The sequence below is a fragment of the Notothenia rossii genome (assembly GCF_949606895.1).
Source record: "Notothenia rossii genome assembly, chromosome: 3".
Taxonomy (NCBI): domain Eukaryota; kingdom Metazoa; phylum Chordata; class Actinopteri; order Perciformes; family Nototheniidae; genus Notothenia; species Notothenia rossii.
Window position 1 is genome coordinate 84,466,103 of NC_136901.1, and position 12,439 is coordinate 84,478,541.

At 36.7% G+C, this 12,439-nt stretch overlaps 2 long non-coding RNA genes across 2 annotated transcripts; both read left to right on the forward strand.

Moving 5' to 3' along the window:
• The first annotated feature begins 8,951 nt into the window (after positions 1–8,951).
• Positions 8,952–9,896, forward strand: LOC307034500. Its single transcript, XR_013806946.1, has 3 exons — positions 8,952–9,032; positions 9,197–9,541; positions 9,633–9,896. It is a non-coding gene; the product is annotated as an uncharacterized lncRNA (long non-coding RNA).
• Positions 9,897–10,414: 518 nt separating this feature from the next.
• On the forward strand, positions 10,415–11,702 carry LOC307033912. The gene is made up of 3 exons (XR_013806706.1): positions 10,415–10,531; positions 11,150–11,214; positions 11,379–11,702. It is a non-coding gene; the product is annotated as an uncharacterized lncRNA (long non-coding RNA).
• Positions 11,703–12,439: the final 737 nt, after the last annotated feature.

Sequence of the window (12,439 nt, forward strand, 5' to 3'; positions counted from 1 at the left end):
GTAAAGGTTGCTCCATTCTTTTGTATTATAGTACCAAACAGTTTGGGGAGTTACAGATTTTTAAAAAGTTTGTTCAAAGTTTAACCAACTTCAAAAACACTCCTACATCTCCTACAATGCAACGTTTTTTAAATAGGTTTCCTGATATAATATGCCTAGGTCTTTTAAACTTGATCCCTCCCGTTTGTAATGGTTGTAACAAATGTGTGGAAGCTAGTCACATTTATTGCGTGTATTTATTTGTTTTGTAGAGCTAGCTAATTTGCTGCCATGTAATTTATGTTAAGTTGTGTTCCAGCTGGGATGCATTTATTTTGAAGGTGATGGGTCAATTTGGGCACGCAGTTGGGTGTATTTAGGACAATCGGGGCACAGCAGCAGCGAGTGAGCACCGGGAAGGTGTATGGTTTTTTACCAACATCAGAGCAGTATCAAGGCTGAGTCTAGCAAATATTCAACACCTTTTGCTGTATTGTTCTTGCCGAGGTGAAGACAATAAACACCACAAAACGTTAATGCCTTGACTGGACAATGGACTCATTTACTCACTCATGATCTGCGTAAGATCCGCCGTACCTGGTGCCTCAGTGGGCTTTTAAAGTTTTATTGTTGTTGACAAATAGCCACTACAAAATGTGTTTGATGGATGTAGTGAAGCCATGCGGAAAAGTCCATTATGAATTTATCCAAAGTAGACCAGTTTAAGAACCGCCACGTATTTAATAAATGTGTAAGAATACATACTAAAGGAATTGAAACTTCAGAAAACTAAAACTTCCTGTGATCCTGCGCTCTGTAGCAAAAGATTAACTCTGACACTTTCAGAATTGGGATTAGATTAGATTCCAAGGACGTTGAAACATGTTTAAAGTTTGTCTGGATTTCTGAAACGGATTCTTGGAAGTGATCAAAAACCTCTCATTTGCTAACTGCCATATTTTAGTGATAGTAAAATGATTAATCAAAAATACATCTATTTTTTGAATAGTTGAATATTCATTATAAAAAAAGGTACTAAAACCATTCACATTTAAATATAAATGCATAATTTGTAATGCATCCAAAAATGTATAGGCCTGAGTCTCAGGACTTAACCTACCACATTGTTGTTGCCATTTATTTAAACATGCATGTATCTTTTTGATTTGTGTAGACAGAAAATACAAGCTGCCATTTGCCACATTGAAGGACAGAGGAACCATCTTAAATACTGTGCAAACCAGCCAATTGGATGCTCCACGTCATAAATGATGAACACCCCCTCTGCCTGTCAGTCACTTCAGCAGGAAGAGCACAACTCAGAGTTGGGCTGTTAAAACATCCGTCCTCTACAATACACTTCATTTCAGAGAGCTTTAGAGGAAGAAGCAGAGCGACACTCTCAGAGAATCAAAGGAACACATTTGTCCTGAGACGATTTACAGTTTCTCTCCTGTATATGTTTTCCCCAGGAAGAGAAAACTAATGTACACCAAGGAAACAAAACAGATAAATTAAACCGACTATTTACAAGGCGCTTAACATAAAACAATCCTGTGCCGCCATAGTGTCTGTGTTCTCTTACTGACACTTATTAAAGGAACACCCATCAAGATAATGCAGTCCAGTAAAACTCCCCACACATCATTTTTACAAAAAATAATGATTTAGGGTTTCTTGACAACTCAAAAGGTGTATAGAGAATATAATTATAATAGCTTATCTATCTATATGGCCAACATTTCCAGAACATTTGTCAGAGCTGCAGGTTTTGGTTTGTGACTTTCTTCAGGGTCAAGTTGTTGACAACAAGCCATAACATGCCTTGTACTTTCACACAAACAGTCAGATATAAATGCATTCACACTGACAACCAGATGATGCATGGAAACTTCAGCGCGGCAGTGGTTGGGCTTCATTCTGAGGTGTGAATACAAAGGGGCGTTTGTACCTTTATCACTCTCTGGGCTTGCACTGCTGATATACTTTTGTTTGTTTCAAATGGCAAGTGGAATACCACTAGTCACACTATGTGATGATCCTTTTTAATTTAACCTTAATGCAAGTTATTGCCTTTTATCTGTAATTGCAGTTAGTCAGGGGAGGTGCCCATCATTTCCTGGTTCGACCCCCGTCTTTCAGTCAAATTTTAGCAGTGATCTAATTTGGTGATATAATGGCAGCCTGTGTATTTGAATGTTTAATTAATCAATACATTTGATTGTAAATTAGATTGATGCTTTTGCATCTTTAGAAATAATCTTGAGATAGACATGTTTTTACTTTAAATGAGCATGTGTAAAACTAAAACAATGATGAAGCCTGCTGAAGTCTCATGTAGCTCTCACTTCACTTCACATCCTGTTGAAGCCCATAGTTCTGAGTAACAGCCTTGATGCTTGGTCAAAGGGTGAAGAGATGGCCCACCACAATGCATGACTTTCAGTGAAGCTGTTGCATGTGGCTTTGCTTCTTGTTCTCAAGCAGAAGGTCTTTACAAAGGGATGTGAGATCAGTAAGGTGGAGTGCTCGATTCTATGAAGTAGCTGACTTCTGACTTTCTATTTTGTATTTAGAACAACAAACATTGTCTCTAAATATCAATTGTGTGTGAATCCCAAAATATTCCCCATGTGTTTTGTCAGCCATGCTTTGGTCTCTCCCTCTTAAAAGCACTTTGCAAAAATGAAACATAACATGTATGCTGTGTAAAATATTATACACCACTTCTTTCTCAGTATAAATTGTCCACAGGTGTAACGATAACATGGTTATTTGCAATAAGAAAGGGCATGGCCTAGTTCCTTATGTCACTGGTTTTACTTTTCCTGCTATAATGGATTGAAATGTCTCTTGTTTAAAAGTAATTGTTAGGGTTAAAAACGATCTATTTGAGAACATTGGAGAATCACAAATGGTCAAGACTGGTTGTAGGACTATAAGGTTTACAGAAATACAGGATGCACAAAATCATATAAGGGCAAAAAAGGAAAAACATAGAGTACTCAGTCAAATCTAAAATAAATGAAGGCATGCTTTGGAGTTCACTGCCAATAAAGCAAGGGAGTTTTTAGTGTTTCAAAACAAAGAAATCAGTGATACTCTACAATATTGTTCAACTTGAGAAAATGACAATGCTCTACCTTACAGAGAGCACTATCTCTACACATACTTTAACCTGTAAGTTCTTCACATCTCTTGGTTTTGGTGATATTTCCTCTCACCTCTCCCCTACAGCTTTCTACCACCTACACTGTGGCTATTGTAATGTTATGGAACAAAACAGCTAGCCTACATAGAGGGAAATATACAGCATTGAGCAACTCCAACAATGTCTTTGGTGTGTGGAGCCATCCAACTCACTGCTGTTGCTCAGTAAGTATATCCAGTATGTAAACCAAACATCTTATTAAGCTACAGAATTAGTTTTCTGTGACCATATGGAATCTGCAATGTACTTGATAAAAACAGATATGTTTGCAAGCTAGCAGTCTTCATGTTCCCACATTGCTTTCCTGGTGTGTTACACGATTAACCACAGCCATCGGTCTGTTGAATAGAGTGACACTGAAATAATGTCTCTCTGTGTATTTTTTGTTCTCATGCTGGTATGATTAAAACCACATTCATAAAGTGTGTCAATAGGGTTTTGCTGTTTGAATAGATCCTGTACTTCTTAGCTAAGCACCAAAAACTGAAAACATATTTTATTATCTAATTAAAGGGGCTTCTTTGAAAAAATAAAATCTCAGAACATAGAGATTTCTGATCGAAAGAAAATGGTCCACAGGTTTTAAACGTAGGGGGGAGGTCATTGTATACATTTCAGCCAATCACTACAATTGCTACTTTGTAGAAGTTGATCTTCTTGTGAACAAACCTTCATTTGGTTGGAAAGACATCAGTCGTGAGAGACGACAGAGCTGCACCACAATGATCGGTCAACTGGCTGCTTTGATTCTTCTTTGTACGATGTGTAAGTGCTATTCTTTACTCCTGTATGAAAGACAATACCATTTGATGATCTTAAAGAAGATCTCCTCCAACAAACCTTTTGTCTTTTGTCTTTAGCTCTGATTGAATCGGCAGAGGATCCTCACCTGATCTCTTTGGCTGTGGTAGAAGTTGGTGGAAGTTTTACTTTTCAATTTCCAGTTTTGGAGATCGAAGGCAAAATACTTTCTCTGTTCAAACAGTCTCTTGGACAAATGGCCCAGCCAGTCTTTAATGTGATTTTTGGCAAACTAACAGTTACTGAACCTTTTTTAGACACACGGTTCACAGCAACAAAAGATGATACTCATTATCTTTTCACAATCAGAAATGTCAGTAAAGAGGACGAAGCAACATATTTCTGTCTCACTGGATCGACGTATTCACAGAGTTTTGGAACTGGCATCTTCTTGGCTGTGAAAGGTAAATATCTATTACTTTCAGTTATTGTGTCAAGTCTCATGTCATACAAATCATTTATATAAAATGTTATGTTTTCTTTTACTGAATCACGCAGATCAGTGGAAATCTGTCTACGTGAAGCAAAGTCCGAAGACCAAGTCGGTCCAACCCGGCGACTCAGTGACTCTGGAGTGTTCACTTATCTCTAAAAACAACGAAAGCGCAGATCAGTGTCCAGGTGAACACAATGTTTCCTGGTTCAGATCTGGATCAGGAGAATCCCATCCAAGCATCCTTTACACTCACAGTGAGGAACAAAAGGAACGCAGTTGTGTCTTCAGTCTGTCCAAAACTATACACAACTCCTCTGATACCGGGACGTATTACTGTGCTGTGGCTACATGTGGACAGATCCTGTTTGGAGAAGGAACTACAGTGGAGACAAGTACGTTTTAAAGTATATTTAAATTACATTTGAATTTTGTATTTATATGTATACAATTATTAAGTGGATAAGTTAGAGTGGATAAAGTCATTAACTACAACTACATTTAACAATTATTTAATTGAGACATTAATTATAACTGATGAATGAACCTCCTTTGAAACTCATCCCTTCCTAAGAATGACTTATCTCAGATTTTATAAAACATTAATAAATACAGTTTTCATTGTTTATTTTATGTCTTAGCCTCAAACAAAAGTTGACGGTATTTAATATCATATCATTTTTTAAATTATATTTTTTGCAGTGTAAAGTAAGACTTCCTTTGTTTCCTTATTTATTATATTCAGAAACAGAACTGAACTCAGTTGTCCTTGTGCTTGGAGTGCTGTTGGCCTGCTGTGTGACTGTGATTGCCTTTCTTATTTTCTATGGATACCGAAGGAAATGTTGTGAAAATTGCAAAGGTAGGCTCAGCATATTATACTTTAGTTTCAGTGATGCTTTTTTAGGTGGAACCATAACGAAATAATTACCTTGAAAAAATAGCTTGGCCGTGAAAACAGACAATGATTGTAAGGATGGGAGTTTTCATAATAGGTTAAATTGGCTCTAAAAAATGATGAAATTATGGAAAATCCATCAATATCCAATTTTTGGCTCAACATAGCGTTTGTGTTTCTATTCAATAAATGAGATGACGGTTCTAATAGTCAAATACCTTTACTTGTGTAAAACCACCATGGCCACTACTACTGACTCAATAATATAAACTCCAGAGCTGTTTGTTTGTTTTCTGTGTCATAGTGTTACATAATTGTAAACCTGAGGTCACTTAATCTATTGTTTTGAATGCAAAATTATATATTATTACATTTATTGTGTGTAATACAGAATATCCTATTGCAACAGGAATTATTGAACGTCATATCCCAGAAGTACACATTATCCAGGTAGCCTTGAGAAAATAACATTATCCCTTACTGCTTAAAGCTCTGCAGGAGTTCATCAGATTAATCACAACAACACTGATGGTGAATTTAGCAGATTACAAAAAGTCAATTTGTTTAACCAAATAGGAAACAACTGAAAATGTGAAGGTGTTTGTTCCTCAGTTTCCTCCATTGTGAGAGTGACAATAATTATGTGTGTGTACTCTGAAACCCTGTTTTACATTCAAACAGGAGCAGTGGGTGCTTCCCATCATCGTGGACCCGACATGTCAACTGGGGGTCAATCAAATGACATGGTAAATATGTGGTGGTGTGCTTTTTATTTGTTCAAGACACAGATTATAATCAAATTATAAAACAACAGTATAATAAACCAACTGATAAGTAGCTAAACTTAATGTATGTTATGTATTCCTGATAAAGAGTGACAAGGTATAAATATAACTACTGATGGCTGAACATTTGACAAAAGAAAGTGTGTAAAGATCACTGCAAAGCAATCTTTACTCTAGACTTGGTCTATATGTTAGAGTCACCTAATCGCCAAAATGTTTGTAATTGACGCACATTTTGTTTTTTATTTTGCAGGATGAAGAAGCGAAGGCAGTGACTTATGTATCAGTGGATTTCTCAACAAGGAAAGTGAAAAGAGGACGGAGAAAGGAGAGAGAAATGCCAAAAGATTGTATGTACTCTGTTGTTAGATCTGATCACTACAACCAGCCACACCCCTCTCTTTAGTCAGAGATTTGAGTTGCTTTCTGAATGTGTTGATACAGGAAGTGTGCCAGCTTTACTGTAAGGTGTCATCTAGGTCGACATGTCTGTGGAACTGTTTGCTTCTGATTTTTTGTTGACATAATAAAACTTGATATTTATACTGTCCCCTAATATTGAGTAACTGTATCTTCACTCAACTACTACAACATACACACTATGCCTGTGAGTTACAGGTTAGCGTCCTTAGATAAACAATGCATGGATTTAGTCCTTCATCCAAGTATGCGGTGAGGTACTCAGGGCAACAAATCTGTCATCCAGTTGAAGGATAGTTATCTTTCAACTGATGAGCGATATATATATTTATGGATAGAATAAAGATAAATATTTGTGTTAAAATCATAACGTGACAATATAACCTAACAGCCAAAACAATGTAATTCGAGCAACTAGCATAAATCAATAGCAACCACCCTTAGCGGACTTACTTTTGTAACAGGCGTAAAGTAATTGTTAGGTTTCGGTTGGGCTAAGGACACAAAAAGAGGTCTCCTACATCAAAGTACTGTGCTTATTTTGAGCGATCCAACAACCGTGCCATCCTTATTGGACTTTCTCGTTTGCTGTATTTTATATTAAACCACGTAACTTTCAGTAACGATTGCAAGAGACAGTCTGCTCTGCGCTTCGTTCATAGCACCAAGTCACTTACGAGAACATTGAAATTCAACGTTTCCATTGATTACAGACACATACTGTACAATTCAACTTCTAAATGGCCTTTGATACTGTTAATAACCAAGACAAAGTGGTACAAGAACAGGTTTTCTTCTCCTTTTCATTCACAGACATTTGTTTAAGTCATTAGACAAAAAACCTTTTGTCCGCTGCTTTCCCTACTGCTGCAGGGGAGTAGTTTCTTACTCCGTGATAAGAGCAGGTCAAATACATTACAAGTTGCATGAGACATGATCTGGTCCTCTACATTCATTGAGTGCTGTTGTGGTTCAAATTCTTTATTTTTATGAAGTTACTACCCTTAAGTGGCCCTTGTGTGTTTTGTTTATAGTCTTTCACATTTACTTTGTGTCGATGCCTTTTAGCAATGGACGAGGCCACCAAACATCTTTAACGTCTGCCTTTTGGGAAAAAACATTAACCTGATAAAAAGGCTTTCTGAATGGAGGAGAAAGTCAAAACTCCACAGATGATGAAACTTCAGACTTCATGTTGTAAGGCATGTTATTTAATATAAGACTATTGCAAAAGCTTTTAAATATAGGGTTGTATCTGACATTGGATACATGATATGTATTCCAGAGTCGAATATGAGCACTTCAAACTACTGTACTGCCTGAGGTGAACAAGGGGAAACACATTACTGTTACATATAATTTAGAAAAGATTCTTGCAAAACATACATCTGAATGTTGCCATTTATTTCCCTGTAAATGTGGGTGAACAGACACCCACTTGACAACAAATGACGAGTGGAAAGGTGGGCTGCCAACATAGGGTGTGCTTTCAAAGTCACATTTCCTTAAATGTCATTCGTTATACAAACTTACCCTTTCAGTAATACAGTAACTTAGACATGCATTGACAGTGAAGGTGTCTTTAGTGCTGTTTTAAAGTTTGTGTGCTGTTTGACTTTGTACAGCTCAAATAACACATGAAGAGGTGAATAACGTTGGGCACATATGTTCTTAGAGTCAGACCTAAACAGTTTCAACTCAGAATCACTGTGTGTTGGCTCTTTAGTTTTTCTTCTTCATAAAGCTGACAAATACACCTTTTGCACCTCTAACCTCATTACATATCCTGTAGGGCAGGTCTCTTCAGAGGAAACAGATTCAGTGGTCGGTCAAAGGAAGGGAAATGGCATTTTCTCTCTCACTGTAGCTGTGACATGTGCATTTACTTTTGCTTTGAAGTAAAATGCCTGACTGCTTTGAGACTAGAAATAAAAGTTATGGATACTAAATGTTTTTCTCGTAAATTATTTGGCAAACATTCTGCAACAAAAATGTTTTGGACAAAAATAGCTCTATTACTAAGTAATGCATTACTGCCCAACACAGCACCAGACCTACATCATGCCCTGAAGGTACTGAAATTTCAGTGACAAAATGAATGACCACGCACACACATTTACAGTGAGCTTCAATAGCAAAATGCTTTCGACACAGACAAGAAAAAATGTAAATTCCCATTGCAGTGGAAATGTTGTTCACTGTTGTGACAGGAAGTTTGTCTGTCAGTTTTTTAGTTGTCTTTTGTGTGTCTGCTGCGTATCAGTATGTCAGAAAATGTCACATGGTGTTTGGTAAGAGAGTTTTTCCATTTCATTGATCCAAGGTTTAGTAAATTGAGGGCCATGGTCTGCCTTTCAGCCAATCACAATGACTTCTACTTTGTTAACCTTGATGACTTTTGGGTAAATGTTCCATTTGGGTGCGCAGACATCAGCAGTGCAAGGGAAGGGCTCTGTGGCACAATGATGGGAAGACTGGCTGCTCTGTTTCTTCTAAGGACATTGTGTGAGTGCAACTTTACTTACTACTGAAAGACGAGTACTACTATTTTCTAAAGGTCGTATTCAAGTTTAGACAAGTTTAACAATTAGTATTACTGTATTATCTTGTCAACTTTCATTGTCTTATCTTATCAATCTTTGTTTTTGTCCTGTTGTCTCTTTTTTCAGCCCTGATTCAAACTGCAGAGGTTCCTCACCAGATCTCTTTGACTCTGGTGGAACTTGGTGGTAATTTGACTCTGACATGTTCAGTCTTTAAAAATGAAGCGGGGATGGTTTACTGGTATAAGCTGAAGTTTGGATATATGTTTCAAACTGTTGCGGCAGGAACTTTTGACAAAATACAACTTCAAGGACAATTTAACTACTCAAGATTCAACATCACAAAACGGCACGCTCAGAATATTTTAAACATCAGAAATGTAACAAAAGAAGATGAAGCTATGTACTTCTGTCAAGCAGGATCTTCATACAAAATGGAAATGATTTACGGCACACTTTTAGTTGTGAATGGTAAAGTATATTCATTTCAATGACTTCATTTGCTACATTGTAAAATCCTTAAAATCAGTTACTTTACTCTTAATTTTTGTCCTTCACACAGATCATAAAAACCTGAAGAAATCTGTCTACGTGAAGCAAAGTCCGAAGATCAAGTCAGTCCAGCCCGGCGACTCAGTGACTCTCCAGTGTTCACTCCTCTCCAAAAACAAAGAAAATGCAGATCAGTGTCCAGACGAACACAATGTGTACTGGTTCAGATCTGGATCAGGAGAATCCCATCCAAGCATCCTTCACACTCACAGTGAGGAACAAAAGGAACGCAGTTGTGTCTTCAGTCTGTCCAAAACTATACACAACTCCTCTGATACCGGGACGTATTACTGTGCTGTGGCTACATGTGGACAGATCCTGTTTGGAGAAGGAACTACAGTGGAGACAAGTACGTTTTTAAAGTTGAATTCTGAAATCTTTAGTACATTTTGAACATTAATGCGAGTCAGATATATTGGATAAATATTGATAAAGTGTATATAGAATATCAATAAATGATGCTAGTTTGCATTTATTTATGTTTGGATAAATATTTGTTTCTAAATATCTATCTGCATAAGTCAAGTTGCATATTTCAGTCAAACAGATTCACAGCTCTTTGATATTTTAAATCTTAGTCCAAGTAGATATACTGTTTTGTCATGCACTTGAAAAAGTTGGTGCAATAAAAAAAAAGTGTCCTTAAACAGAAGGCTCTTTATTAAAGTAATGATTGATCGACAAAGCCAAATACATTCTCCAAATATGACAGTATTTTTAACAGACAATATTGAGAGAAATGTAAATCTCTTAAAATTGGAATGAGGAGTTAAGTGTCTATTTTTCTAATTCCAGGATCAAAACTGGACGCAGTTGTCCTCGTACTTGGAGCACTGTTGGCCTGCTCTTTGACTTTAATCGTCATCCTTACTTTCTACGTAAATCGAGGAGTTTGTCGACACTGCAAAGGTAGGTTCCTAAATCATACAGCAATGTTTTAGGCATTGATTTTTGCCCATGTTTTAAATTGTAGGAATGTAGTTTTATTGTAACTTCTGTTAATTTTACCCATTAATAACAGGCCCAACATCACATTGGGCTTAAACCCAAGCACATAACATTCATTCACTTTGTGTCTCCTACAGAGGCCTTTTTTATATTAATTGTTTAATCATTTTCTTCCCAAGCTTCCCTCTTTTTAATCCTCATCAAGCAAGTATAAGTATTAATTTATCAGTTTAACCCAAAGGATACACATTTTGAGCTTTCTCTAAAATGGTTGCGAGTTTGAGTCCTGAGTTATCTCAACATCCTTTCAAATGTCTTCATCTGTCAAAAGTGGAAATTCAACTTAAATACTTAACTTTAAAATAATAATGTCTATGCAGACATGTCATGTATGATGTCACCATACATGTACTCAACATATTCTGTGAACTCATAACTACAGTTTCATGTAGTTATATTTCTAAATTAAATTAAAAAGTAAAAATCCCACAAAAGGGCAAAACTCCAGACTCTACTTTGAAATTCAGCAGACAATTGAACAATTGAACCCTTTCTAACATTATTTAACTTTTTCTGCAGTAGCAACGTGTACCATCCGTAATCCTAGAGCCGACGAGGCAGCAGTGGATGAATCAACTGACCTGGTAAATATGTTTTGAACTTTGAAACTATGCACCAAATATGGAGGCAAAAAGCATCCTTGTACGACTTTAGACTCAAACATTAGACTTGGTTTGGATGAAGTGTTTTTCATTTTACAGGCCTAATATTTAAGGAATGTATGTTTAATAGACTCTATGATTTGCAGGATGGACACGAAGAGGCGGTAAACTATGCAGCACTGAATTACTCCACAAGAAAAGTGAAAAAAGTGAAGCAAAAGCAAGAGTTACCACAGGAGTATGTGTACTCCGCTGTGAGAGCAAACCACACACAGCACCATGCGCCCGTGTGAGCTTTAGCTTAGCTCAGCTTTGCATGTTTTTAACAAATGTTGTGCTGTTGATTACTTTGCTTTATATTTTGCTTTTAAAAAGCTAGTTGTTGATGTGACAAGCAAGAAAGAACACTGCTTGTTGCACAGGCATGAGGAGGCGACTGAGAATGGTTCAAGTTGAAATCAATAAAATGTTCAAACACCCGGAGAGAATATGTGGGTAATCAATGTTCATCAAAAAGCAATGCTGCATCTAAGAGACTACACACATGTACATTTTATGACTGTGCATCGTTCTTCAATCTGAATTTAAATAGATGTTGGTATACTTGAGCCAGAGTAGCCATGTGTGTTGTACTGTGGCTCATGTGCATTTCTATGATCAGGGCCTTGCAGTGGATGCAAATAATTGAACATGTGTCCTCTTAATCATCACCCAGCAGCATATACAGTGACTCGGAAACAGAGCAGTTTGGAACCGTACTGTGTAGAATATATCAAAGTAAAAAGGTTTGCTAATATTGATTTAATGACAAAAATGGCTGGTTACTTTTAGTTCTTTGACGGAAAAAACGGGTTGAACTTTGTATGAACTATATATCATTTTCAAAAAATGATAGTTAAATGTACTTTTGGTTATATGGCACACATATGTTAAGAAAAATAAATATGTTTGCTGTAATTGTACTAGTCTTTCTAATAGCAGAAGAAGAAACATGAAAACAGAAAACAATCCAAATGACTGCTTTTCACCAAAAACACAGTAATGAAGCTACATTTGCTTTAAAAGAAAAAAAACAAGACCTTTTAGTGCCCCCTGGTGTATGGAGATGAACAAAAAAGAGATTATATATAGAGGAAATAGAGTCTTCTTGCTTTATTCTACCAAATTGATAAAGACAAAGGGTGTATGGCGGCATAGAATCAGTATG